The sequence below is a fragment of the Lontra canadensis genome, unplaced genomic scaffold, assembly GCF_010015895.1.
Source record: "Lontra canadensis isolate GAN:19392208 unplaced genomic scaffold, GSC_riverotter_1.0 scaffold92, whole genome shotgun sequence".
Taxonomy (NCBI): domain Eukaryota; kingdom Metazoa; phylum Chordata; class Mammalia; order Carnivora; family Mustelidae; genus Lontra; species Lontra canadensis.
The window spans coordinates 1,455,514-1,483,495 of NW_022631086.1; the positions used below are offsets into that span (position 1 = coordinate 1,455,514).

At 41.3% G+C, this 27,982-nt stretch overlaps 1 protein-coding gene across 7 annotated transcripts in view; it reads left to right on the top strand.

The window, feature by feature from the left end:
* The window catches only part of ESR1 (estrogen receptor 1), a 395,092-nt gene that overhangs the window by 107,573 nt on the left and 259,537 nt on the right, over positions 1–27,982 (top strand). Inside the window, exon 1 of one of the 7 annotated variants that reach the window (XM_032836374.1) lies at positions 1,770–1,840. The exons of the other annotated variants lie outside the window; for them this stretch is intronic. The gene's annotated coding sequence lies outside the window, so the exon portion shown is untranslated. Of the gene's footprint in view, positions 1–1,769; positions 1,841–27,982 lie in introns of those variants that run through there. 7 annotated transcript variants of the gene reach the window in all.

The following is a 27,982-nucleotide window of genomic DNA, read 5'->3' on the forward strand; positions in this document are numbered from 1 at the left end:
ACCTCCCATGCCCCCAAACTTGACAAGCACACAGATTTTAGCCTCAAAATCAATGTCTTAGTAATTTGTCTGCTGGCTATATGCATATTTTGAATGAATAGTGTGTTCGTTGGTGATCATTTAAAAACAATTTCTCACCTTTAACTAAGGCTCATTTCTAGGGGGACATTTGAAGAGCTAGTTTTCAAGTGTCCAGTCATTCTTTCCTTGTATGTAGATGATATTTTAGCACCCTTTATTTCTGTTCTTACTTATTTCATTCATTTAAGTTGTTACTCTTCCCCTGACATTTTGCATTGGTCTAAGAATAGTGGAAGGAGCCACATATTGTCTCGGGAATGAGTATATTTTAGGTTGAAAAACGGATTCACATCTTGAATCCCCATTTCATTTTCACCTACTGCATGTAGCTTGTACCCGTTTGGGAGAAAGTCCCCTGCGAGATAATTGCCACTTATTCTAATCTTCTTTCTCGCACTCAGTTAATTTAGATCCTTAGATTGCTTTTGTGCATGCACTCAGGATGTGACATCCCTAATTTGGGAAAATTCAGGTTTAGCATTTGGGTTTCTTATTGTTTTGAGAACATGAAAGACAGAAAGAAATCAACAATGACAAGAACAACAGATACCAGGAAAAACTGTAAAAGATGACACACTTGCTGTTAATGATATTAATAATTTTGTTAAGTGGAATAGGGCATAGGAAAGCAGCCCATAAGGGACACAAGCATTCAGCATTTCATTATTTCTTTCACATATTAATATTCATTCCGGTGCTTCTGTAAGCTAAAAGACAGTAGGAAAGAACAGACTTAAATGGTCAGGAGCTTCATTACAAATATAAATGAATGATAATGGGAAATCATTTTCTGTGGAAGTCAGATTTGAATAAAATCTTCACCACCATCTGCAACATGTGTTTGCAGCCTGGGTTATCATAAATACCATTTATTTATAGATACATTAAAAAAATTAAAACCCTGATTATGTGAAAATAGTTTTACATCGGGAAATATATGAGTTATAATTATATTTTTTCTAAAATACACATGCAGCACAAAATGAAAACATCTGACTCCTCCCTGTGACATCAGTATTATTTTTAATGTAACTTTAGATGAACCCAGTGTGTGGTACAGCGTGCTAAGTGTGTTCGCGGCTCTTCCAGGATCCATTGAATGGATAGGACAAATTAGTCATTTAGCTTAATTTCAAGACTCTGCTTGCTTTTTGAAGAAGGAAAACAGAATGACCACAACTAGTTAGAGCCAAGATGCACACTCCAGAGAAAGATGCTTTATAAATCCCCAAAATACAATCCACTCGAACACAAAGTGAAACTGAGGGATTTCATCGAAGGGAGCCAGCCCATCAGAGCTATCAAATAGTTTTGTTTTATGTTTTAAACTCTGACAATGCATTGACAGATAATGCCTTTCTTTTTTAAAGATATATTTGAACTGTTCCCTTCTCTACTCGTAAAATATTACCCATCACCCCCTACTGCCCTCGGAAATCTGAGGACCTCGGTGGGCTGGAGGCTAAGGGAAGCACCTTTATGATATGTCTTGGGGAAGACATCCTAATTCCTGAGCTCTGCACCTTGAAGAATGTTACTAGGAATTACAAGGGAAGCTTCACATCAATCGGCAACACTTTCAGTCACATGTGCATGTTCAGACCCTATTAGATAGAAGAAAGATAGAAAAGACAACGACTTTGGTCCCAACCGATGAAATTTTATGTAGTTTGGTAAAGTCATCATTTCAAGAAGCTAGCTCAACTAAGAAATGGTGTGGCTGGCACTTGTAAGGGATACGAGGAATCCTGATGTGATGGTGGTGAGGATGAGGAAGGTGATGGTGGTGGTGGGGAGGGTGAGGATGTTGTTGTGGTGGCCAGACAGTACTGGTGTCAGTTGTGGGTGGAGGTTGGTGATTCTGGATGTCTGTTATAGAGCCTGGAGATGTTTTTCCTAGGCAGAAATCAAATCCTTTTAACGTACCTCACGTAGTTGTGTGTCGTTATAATTTAAGAAATAGTCAAAATGTCAATAATGATATTATCAGTGATATTAATACCGTGCATCTAAGAAGTACTACACAGAAGATTTAAAAAGAAAGCTCCAAACAAGTCTGGATTTTTTTTTTTTTTTTGGTTTCTCCTTTTTGGAGGGACAAAACGGGGTCCCCCGGTCTGCTCCCATAACAACTACTTTAATGAAATATGTTATCGTGGATGAGAGAGTAGGCTATGTTGTCTTCTGATTTTTCTACTTTCTGTGAATTATGCTTTGGGAAGATTTTAGAAGTTCACTTAAAGCTAATAAAGCGAATTCAAAAATGTTCGGGGCTAGATATTTCTGAACCAGTCCTGGAGAAAATCAGGTAGGGGTCTTCTTTTTTAAGAGCTCCCCAAATGTTGTCAGTTCCTAGGAGGGAGCGAATGGCTTAGTGTCCAGATTCTCAGGTGCATGGAGCTGGAAAGCTCCAAAACCTCCTCCGGCTCCCTGCTCCCATCTCCAGGGTGCGTCCGCGGGCTGGGGCTCCTGCCTCTTCCCGGCAGCAGCGCATGGAGGGCCCTGACAGCACTATGCGGGGCAGTACTTCCTGGCCATTGCTCTTGGCAACTGGACTTACTTTTCTCAAAGAAAGACTTGAGATTTTTTTTCTAAGACCCCGAAAGTAAAAGACAATTTTCTTTTAATTCCCTGCAAGTAAACTGATGTTAGAAATAGTAATTTTTACATTGGCATACTTCCTCCTTCCACTGCTGATTTCTTTTTCTTTTCTTTTTTTTTAGTCGTAGTCCATTCTCATATTTTCTTTTTTCTTTGCTTTATTTTCTTATGTGCTTTAAACTCCTTTTTGGCTTCTTTTCCCCTATCAAGCTTGCTTGCTTGCTTTTTTTTCTTTTTTCCTGTTTTAGTTGCTCCATCGGTGTATTCCCAGATTTTTTCTCCCACCTTTTTTGGTTTATTTCTTTATTGACCTTTTTTGTCTCTTATTCTAATGAAATTTGGAACGTGGCTCAATAGAGTTTCTACCTAGCACGGGAAAGCCAGCGATGTAAGAATAACCCAGAGTAGCGTTAACTCCATTAAAAGTTTTCAAAACATTTTTTCCTTCTCTCTAAACTTAAAAAAAAAAAAAAAAAAAAGACCAGGAAGAAATTTTCACTTAATGGAATTGCTTTGAGAGCTCATTCATGTCTTCATTCATTTGGCTACCTTGTCCCACATTGTGTAGCTCATCAGTGGCATAGATGAAAGGAAATGCATTTCTGTATTCCTGGCAGTTCAGGTGTCCGTGTTAGCACACAGTTAGTTGCCAGTAATCTCCTTGTGTGAATGGATGGAGTCCTAACGCCATGGTCTCCTGCAAGGAGATTTAGTATAGGGATAAGTGAAGTCAGCCTTGGCCCCTTTCTCCTGGTTTCAGGGATTCTAGACCCATGTGAATTTACATGAGGCATTTAAAGCGGACTGGAACTTCCCATTCTGGCCTCGGACACAAAACAAAAAAAACCTGTTCTTTTCGAACAGCCATAGGTATATCCATAATTCGTTTTACTTGTATCAGGAAAGTATTTTAAATGGCGCTTTGTTTGTTTGTGTTTGTGTTTTGCTCTTGTAGAATTTGTGCAACACGACATTATCAGAAACATGATTGATTTTAAGGGTCCCTTATGTTAACTTTTACATCTGTCTTTTTTGGAAGACCTTACAAATGGTTGCATTTGTACAACCTTACAAATGGTTCCCATTTCTGCTGGAACATTCCAAACAATTCTGAGAGAAAGGATGTACATTCTAATTTGAGTACAAGATACAATTTAGTTACATTGAGAACTTATTTTCTGTAGTTAACTGAAAAACTTGTGGGACCTTTGGAACTCCCTTTGATTTCAAATAGGAGGAATCCCTGAGCACTGGTCCAAACAGAGACCACGTCTTGTTCACTGCATTTCTCTCAGCTCTTAGCAAAGGGTGTGGCACACAGATGTTCTGAGCCGCTTTTAGCTAAGTGGATGGCTGATGGTAGGCAAGAAACACGGGTATACTGACTCGGTGAATGGCCATTCAGCAGTGGATCTTTTTTTTTTTTTTTTTAAAGATTTCATGTGTTTATTTGTCAGAGAGAGCAAGAGAGCACAATCAGGGCAAAAAGTAGGGAGAGGGAGAAGCAGGCTCCTCTAGGGAGCCCTATGTGGGGCTTGATCCACAGACCCTGGGACCATGACCTGAGCCAGAGGCGGACGCGTAACCAAGGGAGCCACCCAGGCACCCCAGAAGTCGCTCTTCAGGTGGGACTGGAGGAATGCGGGGAGTTTGTGAATCCCTGTCCCTTAGGAATAAAAGTGGAAAGGAGTCCAATTGGTATTCCGAGTACAGTTGATTCCCCTTATTTGCAGGTTCCATATTTACGAATTTGCCTACTTGCTCAAATTTATTGGTGACCCCCAAATCAGGACTCATGGTCCTTTCTTGGTCATTCACAGACGTGGGCAGAGTGGTGAAAAATTTGAGTCATCCGACACACATGCTCCCAGCTGAGGTCAAACAAGGTGATACTCTGCCTTCCTGTGTCAGCTCTTCTCCTATAAACAAGTGTCCTGTTCGGATCTGTGTAGTGCCACGTTTTTGTTTTTGTTTTGTTTTTTTTTTTTTTTTTCTCCATTTCCGGGCTTTTTGTTGGTGACTTTGCTATTGAAAATGACTCCCAAGCGTAATGCTGAAGTGCTTCCTAATGTTCCTGAGTACCAGAAGGCTGTGATGTGTCCGATCAAGGCTGTAGAAAACACGTGTGTTCGATAAATTTTGGGCATGAGTTCTAATGCTGTCGGCTGTGGGTTCAGTGTTAATGAATCAATAATACACATTAAATAAGATATCTTTAAACAGAAACACACATTAAATGAGGCTACCTATTGATTGGTTGGTGGAGATGGTATGATCAGAGGCTTATAAAAAAATACAGGGCTGTACTTCCCCTCAGAACAGTGGTGTAGTAGTAACTAATTTACTCATTGTGGAGACTTGAAAGTCATTAGCGACCACAAATAATGAGGATTGCTTGTATGTAATAGAGGGACTCAAGTACAGGCTTGGGAGGCAGTCAGCTTATGTTTCTGACTTGACTGCTGCCTGCTTGTAATCTCTGGCTCACTGTGCCTCAGTTTACTCTTCTGTAAAATGCCAATCAAAGTAGGACCTACATCTTTCAGTTGTTGTGGGATTAAATGAGTTCATAGACATCAAGCTTTTAAAACATGCCCGGCCATAGCAAGCCATTATTTTTATAACTCCTCTGGAAGGGAATTGGCAACTCTACCCTGAAGAAGGTGATGTAAGGGCTCTTTAAGAGTCTGGAATGTTGGTGACTTCCCTGTATGTCTTTGTTTTGCCTTCGAGGGACCAAATTTAATACCCTATTTTGATTAGAAGTTATATTTTCCAACCCAAAGGAAGCAGGAAGCCAATTTTTCTTGGAATGCTTAATCTATGCCAGGTGCTATGCTAGAAACACATAACAAAGCAATTGTAATAAACTCCAAATAAGTAAAAATAAGTAAATCAATAAAAAGAGTGAGCAGTGTTAGGTGCTGTGGACTGGAGCAGTCCCAGGGAGGGAAATAGTTGAAGTTGAGGTTAGCAGTTTATGGAGAGGGCCATGATGGAGAGAGGGCAAGGAAGGCATTTCTCTGTGATTGGGAAAACAGGAGCATGGAGAAGGAAGAGGGATGGAAGCTAACATTCTAGCATGTCTGCAAAAGTGGGTTTTCAACCCTGCCTGCACATTTGAATCAAGGATGACTTCAGAATCCCCTGGGTGATTTTGCTGTGTTCCCCCCCACGGAGGACTGTTTAAACCGTCTGCCTGACTTCCAAACCCTCTGTTCATCAGGCCCCCATGGGTCTCAGAGGCAGAGGGACGAAGAAGGATGACAGCAACATTGCTTTCTCCTCCTCATCTTCCCAGAATAAAATTTGAAGTAGGCAGGTGCATTGGATGTTGACTAGATGCAAAGCACACAAATTGAAGGTTAGGACATAAACACATGCCTAGGCCTGTTAGCTTGCATGATGTAGACTTCTGTTGAGGGTTTAGATAATCAATGGTGATTGAAGACTTTACCTGCACACCCTTCTCCTCCCCCTCTCCCCCCTCCACTGCCCCAGGATTCTCTTTCCTATAATTCTTCTGATAGTTGCCACCCACCAGACTCTAGCATTGTTTCTACAACTTTAAACCCCTAAATATCAGTACAGTTAATTGGTTCCTTTAAAAATTTCAAATTGCATGTTTGGAAAGTGCTCCGGAGTCTCTGATGTCGAGGGCCTAGTTAAAGTTCTCCTTGTATAGGGGCTCCTGGGTGGCTCAGTGGGTTAAGCCTCTGCCTTCAGTTCAGGTCATGATCTCAGGGTCCTGGGATTGAGACCTGCATCAGGCTCTCTGCTCAGCAGGGAGCCTGCTTCCCCTTCTCTCTCTGCCTGCTGCTCTGCCTACTTGTGATCTTTCTCTCTGTCAAATAAATAAATAAAGTCTTAAAAAAAAAAAAGCTCTCCTCGTATACTTTTTCTATCATGAGGTATTTACAGAATTTTTTTTTAGCAAATAGAATTTGTGCTATTTTGAATGCTTCCTCCCCTTAGGCCTCCTTTTGCATTTTAGAAGACTCCTTTATTGGTAAAGAAAATGGACATGAATGCCCAGGGTACAGTTTGGTGAGGCTTTTCCACATTGTTCAGTCTCACAGCTGTTCATTTCCTCACAGGACTGCCCAGAGTCACCAGCTCAAAGCACGTCCTTGAAATCTCAGAACACATAGAAATGCAACTCCTTGGCTCAGAAGTGAAATGGGCACACTCGAGTGTCCACATGGCTTGGTGAGGGACTATCACTGTGATGGTGCCGGGCTTTTTCGTTCTTTGTTCTTTGTTTCTGGTGCTCAGCAGTTGTGACTGATGAAACCAAAGTTGGTTTTCTTTTCTTTCCTTTTTTTTTTAAAGATTTTATTTTATGTAATCTACACCCAACATGGGGCTAGAACTCACAACCTGCAGATTAAGAGTCACATGCTGTACCCACTGGGCCAGCCAGGTGTACCTCCCACCCCCCATCCCCCCCAACAAGTTGCTTTTCTATAACGAGGCCAACCCTGTTCTTTTTTTTTTTTCTTAGCATTCTGTTAGTCACCATACAATACATCACTAGTTTTTGATGTAGTGTTCCATGATTCATTGTTTGCGTGAAACACCCAGTGCTCCATGCAATACGTGCCCTCCTTAATACTCATCACCGGGCTAGCCCTATTCTGAGAAGTCAACGTTTGACATTGAGAGATGGCTAGCAAAGTTATCAGGTAACTTGGAGAAGTGTTCACAGGTTCTAGTGTTTTAATTCTGAACAGCTTTAGTTCCTGGAAACGCAGTATCAGTCATTTATGACATCTTAAAAGACACAGACAAGAATTTTCATCTCAAATGTCTCTCACATCATTTTCTCTGTTCTCCACACACGGCCAGCTCTCTGTTACTGTGTAGGAAGTTCCCGACTGGCTTCTCAGCCTTCAAGCTTTCAAACTCAGATTTTTCAATTTGCTACCCAAAGTATGTACTTGATCTGATCTTTCCTCTGCTTAAAACCTTTCAGAAGTGGGGCGCCTGGGTGGCTCAGTGGGTTGGGCCGCTGCCTTTGGCTCAGGTCATGATCTCAGGGTCCTGGGATCGAGCCCCGCGTCGGGCTCTCTGCTCAGCGGGGAGCCTCCTTCCTCCTCTCTCTCTGCCTGCCTCTCTGCCTGCTTGTGATCTCTCTCTGTCAAATAAATGAATAAAATCTTTAAAAAAAAAAAACACCTTTCAGAAGTTTCTCACTAGTCACAGAACACATGCATAGTCCAGAGTGTGGTATTCAAAGCCCTTGTAATTTGATTCAGACTAATCTTCTCCTCTCATCCATGAAGCTCCTGTTCAAACTCATAGTTAAATGGTGCTTCCCCACTTCTTCATGCTCATTTCCATCTCTAATGGGAACCTTTCCTCTTGTCCCATCTCTGTTAGACCAGAAGTCAAAGTGTTCGGCAAAAATGTCAACCTCTACCCACTGGATTTTTCACCTGGTGTTCTCCCAAATGGTCATGGTGCACACATTGCACATTTTCTGGGTGTTTCCAGTATGGAAATCACCATAGGATGGATGCAGATACATTTCTCTATGAATATTATTATTTTTATAGGTTAGAGTAATTTAATGAAATTATTTATTAGTGGATATATTCACTTACTCAGCAAATTTTATTAAATGTTGATCGTGTACTGACTTCCATGGTAGCTGTAAAGATTGGACACCTTAGTTGCGATAGACGAACAAGGAAGATGGTAAAATGTAGAGACAATTAAAAAACAGTGGAATAAGAATTGTCACAAAGAAGAGACTACTAGGAAAACTGTGCAGGCCACTTAACTTGATGGAGGGCCTCCAATTATGAATGCAGAGGTCCAAATGCTTTGATGGGAAGAGGATTTAACCAGGCAAAGAAGGGCAGGGCAGGATGTGAAGTGAAACCGCCTCTCGTTCCCTGATACCCCCTGCATCTCCCTACCAGTTCTTTCCACAGAATAACTGTTCGATGATTTATAGAGCCAAAGTATTAAATGAACCAAATGAGAGTAAGTTGCTAAGAATCTGTGAAATAACGTTAATAATACCATTTGCTAATATTTTTTGAGCATAGTGTGCCAGAGACCTTGCTGAAAGACTTAAGTGGAAAATCTTGTTGCCGCCTTATCCTAACCATTAGAGGTTGGTACTGATATTACTCTAATCTTCTGGATAAAGAAACTAAGAATGAGAGAGGGCCGGTGACTTGCCCATGATCACATAGCTGGTAATAATTCAGTAATGGAGCATTTGGGATTCTAAGTCTACAGGTTGGACTCTGGAGCTCAAGTTTTATGCACTATAGTGTGCAGAAAAATTGACTGGAGCTTGATTTACTTGGCAGTTGGTTTGCTAATTCCTTGTAATATTTTTATAGTTAGTTGTGACAATGCTTTAATCCTAGATTATGTCCCTGGGCTGCTGCTTTTAGTTTTATGGGAAGTGGCTATTTTTGTGATGCTTGCTAAAAGCATGTTTTAACATTCTTTTTTCCCGTTAAGTAGGAGGATGGTTTTTTCTTCTAATATCAGAAGGATCCATTGAACAACATCCTACAAAGAATTCCTGATAGCAGCCTAATGCTTTTCTCTGTATGTTAAACCTACCCAGTGGTTTTAAATCTGGACAGAATTACTGTGCTCATTTGGCCCAACCCTCTCTTTACGCAGAAAAAAAAAAAATCACGAAATCAGTATTTTAAACCAAGGCAAGGCCATAAGCACAATGTATTCCTACCTCTATATTTCCCAAGCCTAGTGATTAAAATCTAGAGAGGAGAAGTGCTTCTCCAAAATATGTCAGCGAGTGCAGGTCGAACAGGACAAGAACCCATGTCGCCTCTAGCCCATGATGTCATCCTTCACATGTGGAGGTATGACTGGCTCATGTTCACGGAGGACACAGAGGCCATGCTGTCCTCATTTTCATGGTGCTAGCATGGAGAGTGGAAGCCCAAGGCGAGTGGAATGAAGGAATGTCTGCTGCTGATGTTGCTGAACAGTAATGATGGGGGAAGTGAGGGTATCAGGCCCTGCCTGTCTGGACGAGCCGTCTGTCTAACTGGTCCGAGTGAGAATTTGTAACCCTGGCTTGCCACTTCAGTTTTAAGGCTCTAGTGGAAACTTACTTCCTGTACTTACATTTTGATTATTCCCCTTTAGTTCTGGTAACTATATCTTATTTACTTTGTGATTGAAGATTTCTTTTCTTGTTTTCCTTCCTTCTGTGTCCGGGGCTTTAAGGTTAGGAATTACTAGATTTCTCTGGGAACTTACACTGAATCCTTTCAGATTTCTAAGTTGGTTGGGTGCTATTTTTGTGTCTCAATTACCAATGTGATAATGGAACTTGATTTATTTCATAATAGATGTTTCACCTTAGTATTGGCAAAATTAAAAAAAAAAAATAATTCAATCTGTGCTTGACCCAGCAGTCAGGTTACAATGGGATTTTTTTTTTTTTTTTTGTAACATGGTCCCAGTGTTGAAAAACATGCATCTTCTTTGAAACTAATTAGTAAACCCAACGTCAGTTATATACTGTTTACTATTAAATTTGTAGTTTAATATTGTTCCAGGAAATGAAATGTAAGTTTAATAAGAATGGCAATTGGTGGAACCGTATGTCCTAAGTATAATTCAAGTTCCGGATAAACTTGTTACAGAAGGACATGCCTGGCTGATGGGTTACAACCGTAGTAACCCGAGATCACTTAACACCATTTATTCTGTAGAAATTTATATTGATCGGGATAGGATTTATAATTACACCAACCTATAATTTTTTTTCACTTTTAATTCTTTCAGTGTGATGGAGCTATTAATGAATTTTAACAGCTCTTTAGCTGTTCCAGTTGCCAGTGAAAATATATAAAAAGGAGGTATTAATCTTGTAATTCGCAGCACTGTAAAGAGAATCATGTAGAAGTTAAATCTGCTTTTATTAACACTTTATGGCGATTATAGGTATGCAGGGAAAAGAATTCGAAGCGGTGGAAGCTGCTGCTCACTTCCTGAGGTGGCCCTTCTTCCTTCTTTCCTGTGTGGTGAGGAATCGTAGAGCAAAAAATGTATTTACGTCCGGTTGTGAGAGGGCTATCGGTATGCTCTTAGCAAAATGATTTCCACTGAGAAGCTCAAAACAAAACGACTGCAGTGATATTTTGAGAGGCATTTGCCCTGTGTTCTGTGCCTTGTTGGCCTTGCGGACAAGCGGTGCCCTACACAGAGACGATGAGTAGGTCGGGGGCGACTTTCTCTGAGTCAGTACTTGCCCCAACTTTCTAACTGGATCTACACGAAGGAGAGTGACGGGGGTTGGGCAGGGGGGGGGCAGAAAGTGAGAAAGATCGACTGAGGCCACGTGTCTGCCTGTGTTTTGCTGAATAGTGCTTCACCGTGAATGACCCAAGCTGTGTAAGTCAGAAGGTACATCAGTCTTTTAACCTCCTAGGTAATTTTACTAAAGAGGTGAACATTAATTTAATGTGATATCCTATTGGCCTAAGACATGATGCACCTACCAATGGCCCAATTTTGTCCAAAACAGACTTTTGTCTCTTGACAAGAAAAGCACGGTGAAGCCCATTACGATGAACACTCCCACTGTCCAGAACGCGACTCTGTAATTTCGCCCCGACCCCCTGCCACCTGCCTCTCTACTTGTGATTTCTTTCTCTCTGTCAAATAAATAAATAAAACCTCAAAACCCATCATGTTTGGGAATGCCAAATGAATTATAGGATGCCCAGGTAACTTTCAGTTTCAGATAAATAGCAAAAAATTTTGAGCTTTACTGTGTCCTGGGTAATACTGCACTAAAAAATTCTTTGTTGTTTATCTGAAATTCAATTTAACTGGGCGTCTTGCATTTTTATTGGTTAAATCTGGCAGGACTAGCCATGTTGCCTCACTGTTTACTGTGTTTCATTTTTGAAGCCTGAAGGTTATTTTTTTATGGCTCCCCCTTCTAGCAAGCACACAGATGCCTGCCTGTCTTTTCCTATCAGGAAAGGAGGCAGGCCAGTATAGAACTCGCACACTTATTTTTGTCCTTGTCATTAATTTTAATGAAGGACGTAGGTTTAGAGTAAGCAAAGAAGGACATATCTGTTCATTCTGTTACCTGGAAAGATAGACAAAAGGCAAGGGCAGATATTACAAAATTACAAGAGAAATAGGATGTGGTTAAAAGAGCTACTAGTTAGGCAACTTTCGTTGAGGGAGTAGTCTAGCGAGTGCTATAGAAACAACACTTGGTTGTCTTCGGGGGAAATTCTCTTGTACTTTTGTAGCATTATTAGATTTGAGAAAATAGTCATTTGGAAGAAGAATTCCCTGAAATGCTTTCTAGAGTGTGAAAGATTTAGAAGAAAAAGCAGGACTTCTATCTAGATAACACAGTAAACAGATCTGCATTTCCCCTTCTCCACCTCTGGTTTGCAGCACATTGGGAGTGGCCGAGTTGATAGCAGAGAACTTGAGCTTGGCCATGGTGGCTTGGAAGACCAGGGTTCCACGTGGGGGCTTGTGGGAATGGTATGTGGCATGGGGGATCTCCAGTGCATGGATTCAAGGGGGAACTGCAAAAAAAAAAAAAAAAAAAAATCTAGGCTACAGAAAAGGAGATACGCTGGAGTCAGTGGGATAAGGAAATGCTCCAATAATCTTCTGAGTATAGGTCAGATATTACCATATGTGTGTAATTTTCTGGGGTGAAAGTCTCCGAAGGCTTATGAGTGAGACCACAGGGAACGGAGTGCGAGTGAGAATTTCCAAGGCCTTGGAAATATTTCCTTTTACTCTCTCCCAACCCAGGGACTTTGAAGAACTCCCAGAGTCATACTCCAAGATGGAGCTGGGAGGGAAGGGTTGGAGCAGGGGCTGGACAGGTTTTTCTCCAGGGTTCTCAGCTGCTTGAGAAACGTGTTGCTTTAGCTGGTGGCATCCGAGGCCACTGACTAATGGCTGAGTGATTTTGTCCCAGCTGGATAGGAGCCAGGCTTGAGCAGAGAACTAGGAATGGAAAGGCAGCGAATCAAACGTTGGTTTGTTCGCTTTTTTTGCTTTTGGCTTTGTAGCATGCTTATACGTAGCAGAACTATAGCCAAAGAATCAAGAAAAGTATTTCAGAGCTAAATGTAAAAGGTTATAAATATCACTTATAAAGGTAATAGAGATACATGATGTTGATTCTCCTCTGACCAAGGCTGAGTCTTATATGAGGATGGAGTAAGTGGGGGAGACACCGGAAATCTGAGTCCTTATTCCCAGAGATTTCAGGTTCCTTCTGAGTCTGCTGTCTAGACAAAGCCACCGGAGGATACTGTCTAGAAACCGGAGGACATGCTGGCCACTGCCGTCCGGAAGCGAGAGGAAACTACAGATGCGAGCGACGTCCTGCCAGCCTGTGCTAGGGAGCCCGAGACCTTGATGTTTCCAAGGAGTAACAGCGCGTAGCTGTTCCGCCCCCTGCCACCCTCCCCACATCACAGCTTTTATTCATTCCGTGTCCAAGCTCAGATCACTAAAAAAAAAAAAAAAAAAAAAAAATCACCTGAAAATGTCTCTCAAATGATAGACCTCTAATTCGCAGCACGTTTTGATTCTACAAATGAACCGAGCCTCGCGGAAGCAGATTCTGCTCCATCCTGGTCAGAGTTGGTGAGCATGTCCGTTCTAGAGAGTCTGCGACCCCAGAACCCCAGGCCTGCCTTTCTCAGCCGCGTGTGCGGGAGGTCAGCACTTCCAGCGTCTCATGCAGGCCACCATGGGAGGTGAGGCGGCCCGGTAGGTCTTTGCTGTAATCCCTGGGTTTGGTCTTCAAGAACGTCCTGACGTTCCAGAGGGCATAGGATGGCTGCAGGCCTGGTACATCATGCTGCTCAGGTAGCCGATGGTGGTGGCCAGCTGCTTGGTGGAGGTGGGGGTCAGCTCAGGGATCTGCTGGGTGTTCCGGCTACTTCGCTCAGGCTCTAGAAAACTGCCGTATGTACTCTGCTGACTTCCTGGGTACCACGTTGGACCACTGTCTGGCGTTTGGTTTGAACTGATCCGTGCAGTTGGCTGACATGCTCTGACCTCACTGTGATGACGTTGTGAGACCTCCACCTGGAGTCACTGGATGGCTGACCCAGTTTGCTCATTCATTCATTCGTTCATTGGTTTATTCAACAAATATTCATTGACCATCTACTGTATGTCAGGCACTGTTCTAGACACAGTGAGCAGACCAGTGAACAAATCAGACAAATCAGCAAAGGTTTCCTTGGGAAGGTGACTTTCCACAATGATTTGAAATAGGGAAGAGAATGGTACCTTGAGGATATCCCAGTGAACAGCATTTTAACCTGAGGTCACAGCAGTGAAAAGGCCCTGAGGCAGGGGCATACCTGGGTGTATTAAACAAAGGGGCCAGGATGACTGGAATTGAGAGGCTGGAGGTGAATAGGAGAGGAGGCCGGGGGTTGGAGTAAGTAAGGCATCTGTAGGCCATTGTGAAGATTCTGGCTTTCACTCTGAATGAACTGGAGATCCAGTAGAGGGTTTGAAAAGAAGAGTATACCTTCTCAATTTTTATTGTGAAAGTTTGCAAACCTTTTTACAGAAATGGAATAATAAAATGACTTCATGTGTTCTAATATGCAGATTTCTCAATTGCATTTCACTTGTAAATATTTCTGAATGCATTTCTAAAGATGATGACTTTTTAAAAAAAAATCACCACCACACTAATTACTTGTTTAAAATTAACATTATTTCCTGAAGTGTCAAGAATTTGTATTGTTAGTTACTTTGAAGGTGGTTACTTTCTATAGTTTTCATGTAGCATGTGAATGAGGAGGTCAAGGATTGCATAGTTAAAAAAAAAAGGATTGCATAGTTATTAAAATCTCTTCACTGTCCTACATTTAGTGGAGGACTACTGTATATTTATTTCAAAATAGGTTTTAAAGATTCACATCAGCATCTCCACTGAGGATTTTGACATATTTATTTTTTTCATAAACATTATCTAGTGGCATCAATTCTTCAGCCACAGAATATGTTGTTATTCCTATTTTCAGAGGGGGGGATAAGTGGCACAGAGTGAGCTTACATGTTGAGTAACTTACTCTAAAGGCCCTTAGAGAGCAGTTTAGAAAATTCTGGCGAATTGGAAGTAACTTATCCAAACTTGAAATTTCTTCTGCTTTATAATCTCTTCTTGTCTGTGAGAAGTTTGAACAGACAATTGAATACATATCAGGGCTGATTTACTAACCTCTTAAGGTATTTCTAGTTATTTTAAGGATATCATGAAACTAGTCCCATATAATTCACTTAATTAAATTCAGCTTATTTACTTATCTTATTTTTAAAAGATTTACTTATTTGAGAGAGAAAAAGAGAGAGACAGCATGTGCATAAGCAGGAGGAGAGGCAGAGGGAGAGGGAGAAGTGAGATGCCCACTGAGCAGGGAGCCCCACTTGGGTCTTGATCCCAGGAACCCAGGATTATGACCCAGACCAAAGGCAGATGCTTAACTGCTTAACTGACTGAGCCACCCAGGTGCCCCTGAATTTGATTTAAATACGTTCAAAAGAGCTTTTGGCTGCCTCCTATATGTTAGATGTTGCTCTCAGGGATTCCATACTCTAACAGGTGGACAACCTATGTAACTATTTATTGCAATGCAGTGTGCAGAGGGTTGAGAAGATGTGGGCACACTGTATGGAGGCAGCAGAGTGGAGAAGCTGAATCTGAATGCTGTTAGGATTTCTCTGGGCTAACAGGGCTGGACAAGGGTGTTCTTGGTGGGAAACAATATGAGCAAAGGTATGGCTGGTTGGGAAGTAATTGGCACATAATGGGCTGCTTGAAGGTGGGCAAAGGAACACCAGGAGATGAGTCAGGGGAAAGAGGTTGGGGTGTTCCAGAGGGTTCTAGGTACATCGACTGTAAGCATCTTTGCTACCAGCATTTTTGCTGCAAACATATTTAGTGCCTAATTGGTTGTAAAGAAGTTTTGCCATAAAAGATAAAAGAAAATGGATCAACAGTGGTTTGTGTGACGGTTTGTTTTTATCAAACGGGTTGACAGTTTGGTTTCCTTTCTCTGTTGACACAGTGCTCCCATTTTGTTCAAATATTTTATTTATTTGAGAGAGAGAGAGAGGAGGGGAGGTGGATAGTCAGAAGGAGAGGGAGAAGCAGACTCCCTGCTGAGCAGAGAGTCCAATGTGGGTTTCAGTCCCAGGACTTCAGGATCATGACCTGAGCCCAAGGCAGATGCTCAACCGACTGAGCCACCCAGGTGCCCCAGTGCTCCCATTTTCTTTTAATTATATAAATCTTAAGCCTCATAATAATCTATAGAGTGGCACAGAGTTTTGAACACACATTTCCCATAGAATTTTGGGATATCTTATCAACGAACATGTGACATATGTCAAGAATAAAGAGCAGTGTAGACTTTCACAATGCAATAACAGCTCCTTTACAAATACGCATCCTTGTATGGGGAAACTGATGCCTCTTTTAAGGAAGGGGGAAATTTTAGCAAAAAAAAAAAAAAAAGGAAAAAGTGCAATGAGGAGACAAATCAACAAGCAAAAAAGAGAAAAAGAAAACCTCTTTAAACAGCTTTGAAGACAAGTGCCTAGGTGCGATCCACAAAATAAAATCCGTTATTTGCACAGGGTTGACATAAATCTCCACTCTTCATTTCGAGGGCAATCAAATATTTTGAATTTGCAATAAAGTCTTTTTAATTTTGTTACTCGTTTTTCATGTTTCATTATGTCCTTTTTAATGAATGTCACTCTTCTGACTTTTGTGATTTTATGTTTTACAACAAAATCGCCTCATGGGTGATTAGTTTTGCGGTGAAAATACTTGTAACAAAGATGCCTGGGGGGATTGGGACACAGGAGGGTTCCAGAAAGCACTTTGCATATGTTAACCTTAGTCAAAGAGATAATAGTAGCACATCAGAACTCCAAAACTTCCTGAAACTTATGAAATCCCTGGCCCCAAAAAGGCATATCACACACAGCAACCCAATCATCTTTGGCCATGAGTTCCATCTTTGGCCATGAGTTCCATATGCTGTATGGCTTGATACATGTCCCATGTGTTCCTTGTGTCTCTGAATGACACCATCTGCAGCTGCGGTCATGGCTACATCACAGAGAGATCCACTGTGTCTTCTTAGAAATCCACACACAAAAAATGGACTGTTCTTTGAGCTTGCTTCCTGTTGGGTGGATTGGAAAGTCAAAGAAGAGTAACCCTGAAGATTCAGTTTTAACCTCCACACCTAAGAGAGCTATTAGTTCCTACTCAGAAGAGTTACAATTCTGGTCACTGATTATATTTAAGGATTTGATGAAGTCATTCTGTGCAAAAGAACCTCTGTTCCTTTTAAACCGTATCCTAGTTGTCTCTTATTCCAGAATCATTCGTTTGCTTTAGAGCTCTTTCCAGCCATGTGCACTAGCCTGGGCAGAGAGACACAGTAGATGAATTCTGCTTACTTTGTCTTTGGTATCTCAGCTGTATTTTCTTCTGTTCAGGTTCCTGCTTCAATTATTGCTGGTAGAGTTCAGTGAACTAAGAAAATGTCCAAAACAAAAAGGTACTTTCCCCCTTTCCTTTGCTTCCATTTCTTGTTTTCCTTCCCTCTAGTTTTTTCCCCTCCTGTTTCTCATGTCTCTTTTAGAGAAGCGACTTTTGTGTGTGTGTGTGGGCAGGTCATGTTAGCCGTTATAAACACAATGGCCCTTGCTGACAGCTCTCTGTGATGGAATGGGTGTTTGTCATCTTGAATCGGTCATGGTCACGGGAGGGAGTGCTGAGCAGACTGAAAGGCAGTACTGCCACCTTTTGCCAGCTCATCTGTACGCATTTTATTACTCTTGGGAAAGAGTTTTGGAAAATGGGCTATGTGTTTATGAGATCCATTGAAGAAATTCTAGCTGGCCAGAGATGTGTCATTGGTCAGAGGCATGGGATAGAATCATGGTCCTACAATCATGGAGCTGGAAAGGAATTTAGAGAACATGGTTGGGGTTTCTTCGCTCACAGAGAAGCAGCTGAGACCAGAGAGGTTTGGTGACTTGATTCAGCACATGTAGCTGTTACCGGCAGCCTTTTGTCTAGAACCCAGGGGTTCTTACCCAGAACTTTCTAGAACTTTCTAGAACAGTCTAGAACTTTCCAACCTCAGTACTCTGCCTCTTGTTAAAAAAAAACAAAATTCAACTGGGTCAGTTTGAAGATTTAGTTGGCTTTATGAAATGATTCATGAATCAGTGAATGTCTTCTAGCAAGGACAGGGCCACTCTGAGGAGTTGTACAGAATGGAAGGTTGTTACAGGAAGGAGGGTGGGGCAAGAGAGTTAGACACAAAAGAAAAGAAAGGATTATTCCAGGCAAGATCTTCTCTTAGGTGGAATGGCAGGGGTCTTATTATGCCAATGACCTCATCTTCCTTTGGGGGGTGGTGTAGGCACAGGTGACAGATTGTCTAACTGATCCATCTCAGAAAATTCCTGATTGATAGTTTAAGACTTAACATTTCTGGGGAGGTTGAAACTGCAGTTCAGTTAGGGACCCAGTCCTGGTTTACTGACCTGAGGCTTTAACCCAAGTGATGCCATTTTGGGCCTCTGGTTTTCTTTTAAATAGTCTCTTGTTTAAAAGAAGTCCTGAAGTTTATTGTGTTTATTGCAGTATGATCTTTAATGGCATACAGGTTCCCAAATAATCTTTGTAAGTAAAAATTTCCATTTGCTGTTCTAGACATGTTTGTGTGGACTTTTTATGTGGTGACATGTTGTTCCTATCTCTTGGAGGGTCATAAAGTGAATGATTTATGAATCACATTCAAAAACCGACCAGAGGCCAGTGTTAGAGCACGACTGTATTTCCCAGAGGCTCACGTCTGTCTTCCTCCTTGAGTTGTCTGCTTTCCGAGGGCAGAGGTGATCCTTCTGTTCCTTCTGTCACCCTCTCTTACTGCTCCTCCCCTCTCCTCTCCTCCTTTTGCAGCTGTCCTCTGCCTTCCTGTACTCCCTGGGTGGGGGGCAGTAGGTAGATGCTTTTGTGATGCTGTTCAATGAATGAATGAATTTCTTAGTATTTCTGCATATGGGTAGGTTTTATCCTCCTGATATATGTCATACTTTGTGTGGAAATTAGGCTGGAAATCAGACTTGTTTTAAGAAGGTGTGGTGTCACACTACAGCACCTCTCTTGACTTATCTCTTTTATGTCATCCCTATGCTTGTTTCTTGCATCCCACTTTGGGCTTCTTGCCCTCACGGTTCATTAGCACTTGCAACAGGTTGGTGTGACTAGAGAAAGGAGAGGTGATGAAACTCAAATCAGGTCATTTGGTTACACATTAGGAACCGAGAACAGATAAAAAGATATTGACTAAATGGGGTTTTTAGGGAGCTTTCTGCCAGGCTATCCTTGTTTCCCATTAGTGTGGAAAATCAACACTCACTTGTATTTTGGGGTGAAGATATTTTTCTTAAGTGAGTGGGAAAACCTCTTGACATTTTATAGAGAGCCTTACATTTTGAATGGTGAATGCTAATGTTCTTTGTGCAGAGTTTCAGAACTCTTATGTATGGACATTAACAACACAACACTTTCCAGTTTTTTATGAGTTAAAATAGATATTTTATGTAATCATATCTTAAGGAAATATTCAAACTTTAATCTAGTTCTTCTCCTGTATTGTTGCCAGCTCCCTTAAATTCTGTTTCCAAGGAACTCAACAGAGTTCTCAACCTTTGCACTAGACATTGGATTAGCATTTTCCCTTAAAAAACTAGTATTGGCTGGGTAATAAATAGCCAAGGGCAATTTCAGCTGGGATTATTATTTATGAGATTAGGGATGATATCTGAAGTAAGGATTTTTGTTCCCAGAGCATGCGAAATACTCTTTTTTGGCTCTTGCTGCCTTTGGGTGGAGTTCCTGAGGATTCCATTCTCTGTTGGGAGTCGGGGCTCTGGGATCAGACTGCCTGATTCCTTGACCCCACTGTTGCTTAATTGTATGACTTTTGTGAGCTCCTTATCCCTCTGTACCTCAGGTACCTAACTTCTAAAACAAGTGCAGTTATAATAGTAGTGCTTGGTGTAGTTTAAGGGTTCAGTGGATCAATGACTTGTAAGGCGCTCAACAATAGGGCCCGCTATGACCATCCTTTCGTGTTCTGTGACACTTTACTTGCCTATTCTCCCAGATACCCTTATCTTGTTAGGTCAGGGGTCAGGCTGGTCTTCCAGAAATGCAGGGTGTGGTTTGAACTTCGGGCAGAACTTTGAACCAGCAGCTGAAGCTCTCTCCCTAGGTCATTTGGTGGAGCTGACTTTCAATGGTATGTACCACCAGTCATTTTTTGGAAGGAGTTCTCTTTTCCATCTCTTAGGGAAGAATATTCTCTGCCTCTTTTTATTAACCAGAAGACACACAATCAATACAAACAAGAACTACACTCATTAAATGGTTAGTATGAGGCAAGAGACAGATGAAGTTTTCAGATGAGCATTGTAAAGGAGCTGGAGTCTTTGGAGTGACTTTTCTCATCCAGAAAATAATTTTTATCTTGCTTAAAATACTTAAAATTGCTTAAAGACCTTGCCCACAAAATACATGTGACATGGCTTAATGGGTTACTCAAACCTGGCCCAGGACTCAGTTAACTTGGGCTTTTCTCAAAATGAGATTCAGGATTTATCCTTGCTAGACTCTACCATTTTGGATCAACTTTAATTTTTTTTTTTTTTTTTTTAAAGAATGTCTGTTTACTGCCATGGAAAATGAGATTATATTAAAATTCAAAGACAAACCTTTATAGAGAGTGGAAAAACCCACAGGTAAGTTCTAGTCCTAGACACCAATCACCACTAACTTAGGCCCATTCATATTTATATTTACAGCAGAGGGAAATACACAGGAAGCCACCATCAGATCGATATATTTGTTGCTACATACACAGGCATCAATAATTGGCTTCTCATGATCTTGATGCATCATTCTGTCACTGCAACAGATTCAACCAATGCCTCTTGCAAAGCTGTTCTTAATTCTTTGATGGATTTATTCACTATTTATCAGATACATTCTTTACGTAAAGCACCATACCAAGTGTTTTGGTGATAAAAAAATATTTAAAATATAGTTTACCTACTTTTGAAAACCTATAGCCTAGCTAAGAAGGCAAGACACGCAGTATGGGACATATAATTTTATTCATTCCATAATCGACTGTCTGTACTTTGTTGGAAATTGGAAAGCAGAGGTGACTGTAATAGGATCTCTTTCCTGGAGAGCCACAGTGACTACCAATGATGATGACGACCATTCCAGACAGTTCTATAGGTGATATTCGAGGAGCACATGTTGATTCTATTGAGAAATTCAGTGGTGGCTATCTGAGTGGGCATTTTCCCTCAGGAGATTTTGCCCTTTGGCCAAGAGAGGAAGCTGTGTGGGCAAAGGTCCAGAGATGGAAGGGCAATGCACAAAATTAAGTCTGCATTCCTCCTGTAGGCTGAGAGTTCTTAGTCTGAAGTCTTTTGGGGAGACCATTCACGGGCTTCAGAGGCCAATGAATACCCTAAAATTATAAGTGAAATCTGCATTTCTGTAAATAAGGGTATTTTCCTGTGGTCTACCATCCAAAGAAGATTAAGAAGGCCTACCACAGATGTTGAGGAGACATGAAGGATTTCCAATAGGGGTCTATTTTGCAGGGGAGAGCTATCACTCCTGCTGTCGTGTGGAGGATGGGTTTGTGATATGGGAGTGTCCAGGTGTAGAGTTGGGACGGCTTTCACCATGTCCGTAACTCATTCAGATGGTAAATACTTTTTAATCACTTTACTGTGTGTCTGGCTGCTGAGCATGAGCTGGTTGACCATGCTAAGTAAAGGGGCCACAGTCCTGCCATGGTGGGGATTATGGTGCATGGGGTAATAATAATGAAACAGAGCACAACAAAATGCCGATTCATAGCACCAACATGTATTTAAGCACTGGTTTATTCAACTGTTGTTTCCACAGTAGGCTCTCTTCAAGGTGCTGGGGAATGAAACTTACATTTTAGTTGGGAAGTTATATAATAAAATAAATTAAAATTTGGTTTGAAGTTGGGTAGTGATGTGTTACGAGGGAATAAACTGGTGTTAAGAGGGTGGAAGTCCTAGAAAGACTACTTTAGCAAGGTCAGAAATGACACTTGAGAAGGTAGGGAACTGCATGGAGTTGGGAGCAAGTCAGGGAAAAGGGCTTGGAGACATGGAGGGGGCTTGGTGTTTGTGGGGCAGCTGGGAGTCAGCGTTTGCAACTCAGTGATCAGCGGGGAGTGTGAGGAGTCAGTCCCTGTTGGAGTGACGGGCAGGACATGGATCATGCTGTGTTTTTTTGAATTTTATTCTTGATGTGGTAGGAAGCTGCAAAGGGTTTTATATAGGGGAGTGTGACTCTGACTCAGTGTGTGTGTTTAATATAACACCAAGCAATTAACGCAATTCCAACACCATCTACCTGGATTGCATTAGACCCTGTAGGTTAAGGGCTCAGTCTTACAAGACTGCCCCTACTTCAGATACCAATCACAAGCCCAGGTTTTCACTTGTGCTTCTAGCTATAAACTAAGCATAAATCAGAGGTTCCCATGAACCCCTTGTTGGGTTTGATTGAGAGTTGTTCACAGAACTCAGATAAATATTTTATTTACTAGATCACCAGGTTTTTTGTTTTGTTTTGTTTTAAATAAAGCAATACAAATTAGGAATAGCCAGGTGGAAGAGATGCTTAGGGGAAGGCATGGGGAAAGGGTCTGAAGCTTCCATGTCTTCTCCAGGTACACCATTTCTCCAGCAGCTCCCCATATTTCACCAACCCGGAAGCTCTCTGAACTCTTTCCTTTTGGGTTTTTATGGAGGCTTCATTATGTAAATGGGATTGATTAAATTGCTGGCCAGTGGTGACTGATTCAGCCTCCAGCCCCTCTCCCCTGGAGGTGGGAGGTGGGGTGGTAGGAGACTGAAAGTTCTAACTCACCATTTTGGATGGTTTCCCTGGCAACCAGCCTTCATTCTTAGGTGGGATCCAAAAGTCATCTCATTAAGGTATAAGATACACCTTTGTTGCTCTCCTGTCAGTTGGGAAATTCCAAGGGTTTCAGAAGCTCTGTGCAAGAAGTGGGACAAAGACCAAATATATATTCTTATTAGAAATCATAGTATCACAGGGAGTGAAAAGATGGCTACTTCACTGGGGAGAGTCCAGGGTGTGTGTAATCTAGCTCTTGGAGGTAAGCAAAGCTCCCTGGAGAAAATTAAGCTCAGGCTGTGACTATAGGGTAAATAGGAGTTACTCTGGGGCCAGGCAGAGGGAAGAGCCTGCTTGAATGCCTTGGTTGGATCCTAGAGTCTTAGGGCCAAAATGAGAATGCAGGAATAGAAGTGGGTTTTTTGGGAAAGATACTGAGTTTAGTTTTGTGCACATTAATGACCCACATTGTGGGTCATTCAAGAGGAGCTGCAAAGTGGGCAATTTGAATCCACATCCGAAGTACAGGAGAGGGATGTAGGTTGGTAGTTGAGTGTGATCACACACGGGGCCAAGATTCCCACAAAGAAAATGTCCGCTAAGGATGACAGATGGCTGATGGCAGAGCTCTGAGGAACAGTGACATTTAGGAGCCTGGTAGAGGAAGAAAATATTGCAAAGAAAACAGGTGTAGAGTAGTGTCAGACAGATGATAATCCAGTATCTAACTAGGTGTCAAGAGAAGTGGTGAAGACTTGTGCTGTAGGAATTCAAAGTTGAGCCAGTGTGAGTTGGAACACTTAGGATAAGCCTTATGGAAGATGGGGAACTACAGCTTAGTTTTCTGTGATAGGTGAGATGTGATGGCTGAAGGGAAGCAGAGACAGCAGAGATGGTGGTATGAGTAATTTCTCAGAGATGGAGTTGATAAAATTTTCCTCAGGGAGCTATAGAGAGAACAATATTGGTTGGAGCAGGGAATTCAAGAATTTGAGCTTAATTCTATATGTTGATGATTTTAAAATTTTGTTTTCCTGATTTATTAGAATTAAATTAAAGAATTAAAGCCACAAGTTTGAGAGTTCGTTTATGTGTGTTTTCTAGAAAAGACAGTTTCAGAGTCTTCTCTATATTATCAAACAGGTCCCCGAGGCCCCCCAAAGGGTAATGACCCTCATATATACGTAATGAGAAGTTATTGAAAGGTGAAAGTTGTATTTTATGACCGTTCTTTTGACAGTGGAAGGCAGGCTGAGTTTGAGGACTTGTGAGAGGCAGGAGACTACTTTTAGTAATTCAGTTGTAGGGTTATTTATGTCTTAGGCAAGAATAACGAAAACAAGGAATGCAAAGGAAGATAGGCATAGCGTTTTGAAGAAATAACTGATATAATTTGGTGATGGATTAGATGGAAGAGGTTCATTTAGCACGTGTTCATCAAGGACCTAAACGTGTGTCAGTTAAAACTGGGAGCAAATGAGACGTGATCCCTGCCTTCCTGGAACTCACTGTTTAATAGGGGGAACATATATTTGTCAATAATCACTCAAGTATAGGACTGGAAATTGTGGTAAGCGTCATCAAAGAAAAATATAAGGCCCTCTGGGTGCATATAACTTTGGGGATTTGATTTGGGGATTAGAGTCTCATGAGGTTATCCCACTGGCACTTAATTACACCCCATCTCTAGGGTGTGGACATCTGTTGGTTTTTTTCACTTAGCTTTGCAAAAATGTTTCTTCTAGAAACCAAAAGCTTTAAAAAATTTTTAAACAATTCTTGACTCATCAGGTGAATGCCTTTGGATTGGCTGGTACCATGATTTATGGTTGGAAAACGAACAGTATTTCATTATGTTGAGCATTAAACTCTTCCTTTGATCAATGAAAATCTTCTTGATAAATGCACTTTGTTATGCTCTGTTGCGATTTGGTCTAAAAGAGTCCACTATCTAGACCCAATATGAATGCCTTCAGGCTTCTTTCTTCATCATATTGAATATATAATATCAGTAGGTGCCCACTGGGAAATATTTAGTAGTCCATGTGTATAATGAAAAGGGAATTAAATCTAGTCAGTTGAGTTTCCAGTTTCCATAGCTGCAGTGGTGGTGTCTCTCATTTTCTGATCTCACGTTTCTGCCCTTCTTTTCTCTGCCATCATCACTCTGTTCCTAAGCACTTGCATGCCTCTGAACTGTGATGTGTTCAGTCGCTGACAACACATCTCTCCATTTTGCCCTTAAGCTTCTTCCTTACTTCTTTTTAGAGAATCTTTAGACATACCTGGAAGGCTGAAGAACATTTAACTTGGTAAACTAGTCAACTTCTTATCTGAGTCTTATGAGAATGTGCCCAAGGTGAGGAACTATTGAGATTTCGTGACAATTCAGTGGGAAAGGGATAAGAATTTTATAAAGACAGACATCTTTTAGCAAATTGGCTAAAGAATTAAATTTTTCAGCTATAATAATGAGATCATATATAGATTATATATGAGGAAGGCAGAACTTGAATACATTTAGCTCATGAAAATGAGAGTAATTAATTTTGCTTCTATAAAAATAAGGAGAAACCAAAGGGCCTCTGAGGCTGACTGAGGGGAAGAAAGATTGCCCTAAACATGGTATAAAGCATTTCCTACCAAAGAAGCATGAAGCCAAGAGTGCCATGTCTTTGACAGATGCGATTGGGCAAGGCCAGGGAGAGGGAGGCTGGAAGAGATGAGTCTGAGACCTCTAATGAGGCTCTTCCCTGGGGGCTGATCTAACCACAGGTCAGTGCCTGGCCTACCCTTGTGGCTTGGTCTGAGTCCAGGCACAGACACCTCCCACTCTGTTCCTTTCCACTACGGATGATGAAGCCAAGTTAGTCTGCCTACTGGGGACACAGATCTCTGTCTGGAGGCAGTTGTACCAAATTACTTTGGCCTAATGGATATTCCAGAAAACCTGAACATATTCCAAGGCTCCACAGTGCTTTGCAGACCACGAGAAGATCTCGCTTGCCTTTTAGGTTGATCTGGATTATATTTTTCATGACATCCCCGTTTAGGAGCATTCATAGAGCAGGGTTGGGCCAAAACAATAACCGACAGTGTTATATATATGATTTTCCAAGTTGGATAAAAAAGTTCCTTTGTGGGAAGGAAATATGGCCTGAGTAGTTTTCTCTCTTCTTTTTGGAGGCCTTCTGGTTTTATGCTCTATGTCTGCAGTGGATTTTCCATATTCCAGGGACGTCTCAAAAATAAAGTGTACATGGAAGACATTTTGCAGATAGTATATATCTCTGCTAGAGCTGGGGAAAATGAGCTTTTGCAATTAAACTTTTACCAGTACTTTTAAAAACAATATTTGCATATTCCACTTACATTGTAAAAGTGATCACTTTATTGATTCAGTCATTGGTTAATTCATTTAATATCAATATTTATCAAGTCTCTATTTTGGATGAGGCACTATACTATAAACAATTGGGGTTCCAAAGATGAATAAGACATGAACAACTTAGCAGCAGTGGAGACACACAAATGTACAACTGAAGGGGTAAGAATGGTTGGTAAGAGAGGTGACCTTAAGATGCAGTGATTAGGGGCGCCTGGTTGGCTCAGTGGGTTAAAACCTCTGCCTTTGGTTCAGGTTATGGTCCCAGGGTCCTGGGATTGGGCCCCACATTGGGGTTTCTGCTCGGCGGGGAGCCTGCTTCCTCCTCTCTCTCTGCCTGCCTCTCTGCCTACTTGTGATCTCTGTCTGTCAAATAAATTAATAAAATCTTTAAAAAAAAAGATGCAGTGATTACCTCAAACACATTTGGATGGCTGCTATTAAAAAAGCAAAATAAAACAAAACAGAAAGAAAACATCTGTTGGGAAGGATACAGAGAAATTGGAATCCTGGTGCATTGTTGGTAGGAATGCAAAATAGTGCAGTTAACATGGGAGAAAAAATATGGCGGTTCTACACAAAATTAAAACTAGAACTACTATATGATCCAACAGTACCACTTCTGGGTATATATCCAGATGAGTTGAAATCAGGCTTTTGCAGAGAGATTTGAACATCCGTGTTAATAGCAACATTATTCAAAATATGGAAGCCGCCCAAATGTCCATTGTCTTTTGGTGGATGAATAGATAAAATATGGTATAAATGTATGATGGAATATTGTTCAGCCTCAAAAAGAAAGGAAATTCTGACACTACAACATGGCTGAACCTTGAGGACATTATGCTAAGTGAAATAAACCGCTTACAAAAAGACAACTAGTCTATGATTCCACATATATGAATTATCTAGGGTATCAAATGCATAGAGATTGAAAGTAGATGGTGGTTTCCAGTTCCTGGGGGGAGCAGTAAATGGGGAATTGTTGAATGTGTATGAAGTTTCAGTTTTGTGAGATGGAAAAGCTCTGGAGATTGGTTACCACTGATGTGAATAACCTAATGTTATTGAACTCTACACTAAAAAATTGTTAAGATGATAAATTTTTATGTTACATTTATCCTACCACAGTTTAAAGATTTGCAGTATTTTATTATGCAGTGATGGACGGAAGTTGCCCGATACTTTGGAACTTTTGTCCATGCATCTATTATTCATTCCTGCCTTCCTTCGTTCAGCAAATGTGTATGGAATGTCTGCTGTGGGCTGGGCCCCGAGCTGGGTATGGAGGCTGCAGTACTTAAGATTTATAAGGCCTCGAAACTGTCAGTGTCCAGCTTGCTAACCACCCTGCCCCTGAAAGGCGCTGAGCTTCTACAGTTAAATATTCACAGCTGCTTCCTACTGACTTGAATCATGCATAAGATGTTAGTAAACGAGCGGGTTGACTGGGGAGAGGGGCATTCAACAGCATTGTGATTAAATGGAAGGGCATAGGCAGGACACTATGAACTGGAACCGAAAATGGCAAGCCAGTGCTCTCTAAAGATATTAAAAAATAAAGAACTTGCATTTGAGGCTGCCAGACTAAGAGCTGTGTCATTCAGAATGGAAAAAATTGGCCAAGTCAGATGCGCTCAATGCAAGGAGCCACTATTTTGTGAGTATTATGGCAAGTATTGTTTGAGAACCAATGCCACAAAATTGTGGACAATATCAATGAATGATCAGGGTAGGAAAGGATCATAAAATTTGAGCTAAAAGGAAAGACTGGGCTTGTGAAAGGGAGGGCCAGTGAGAAAGTCAATGTGGTCTAGTTATTTGGGTGTGGAATAGAGGCAGGAAGCATGAGTTTCTTTAATCCGAGGCCCTGG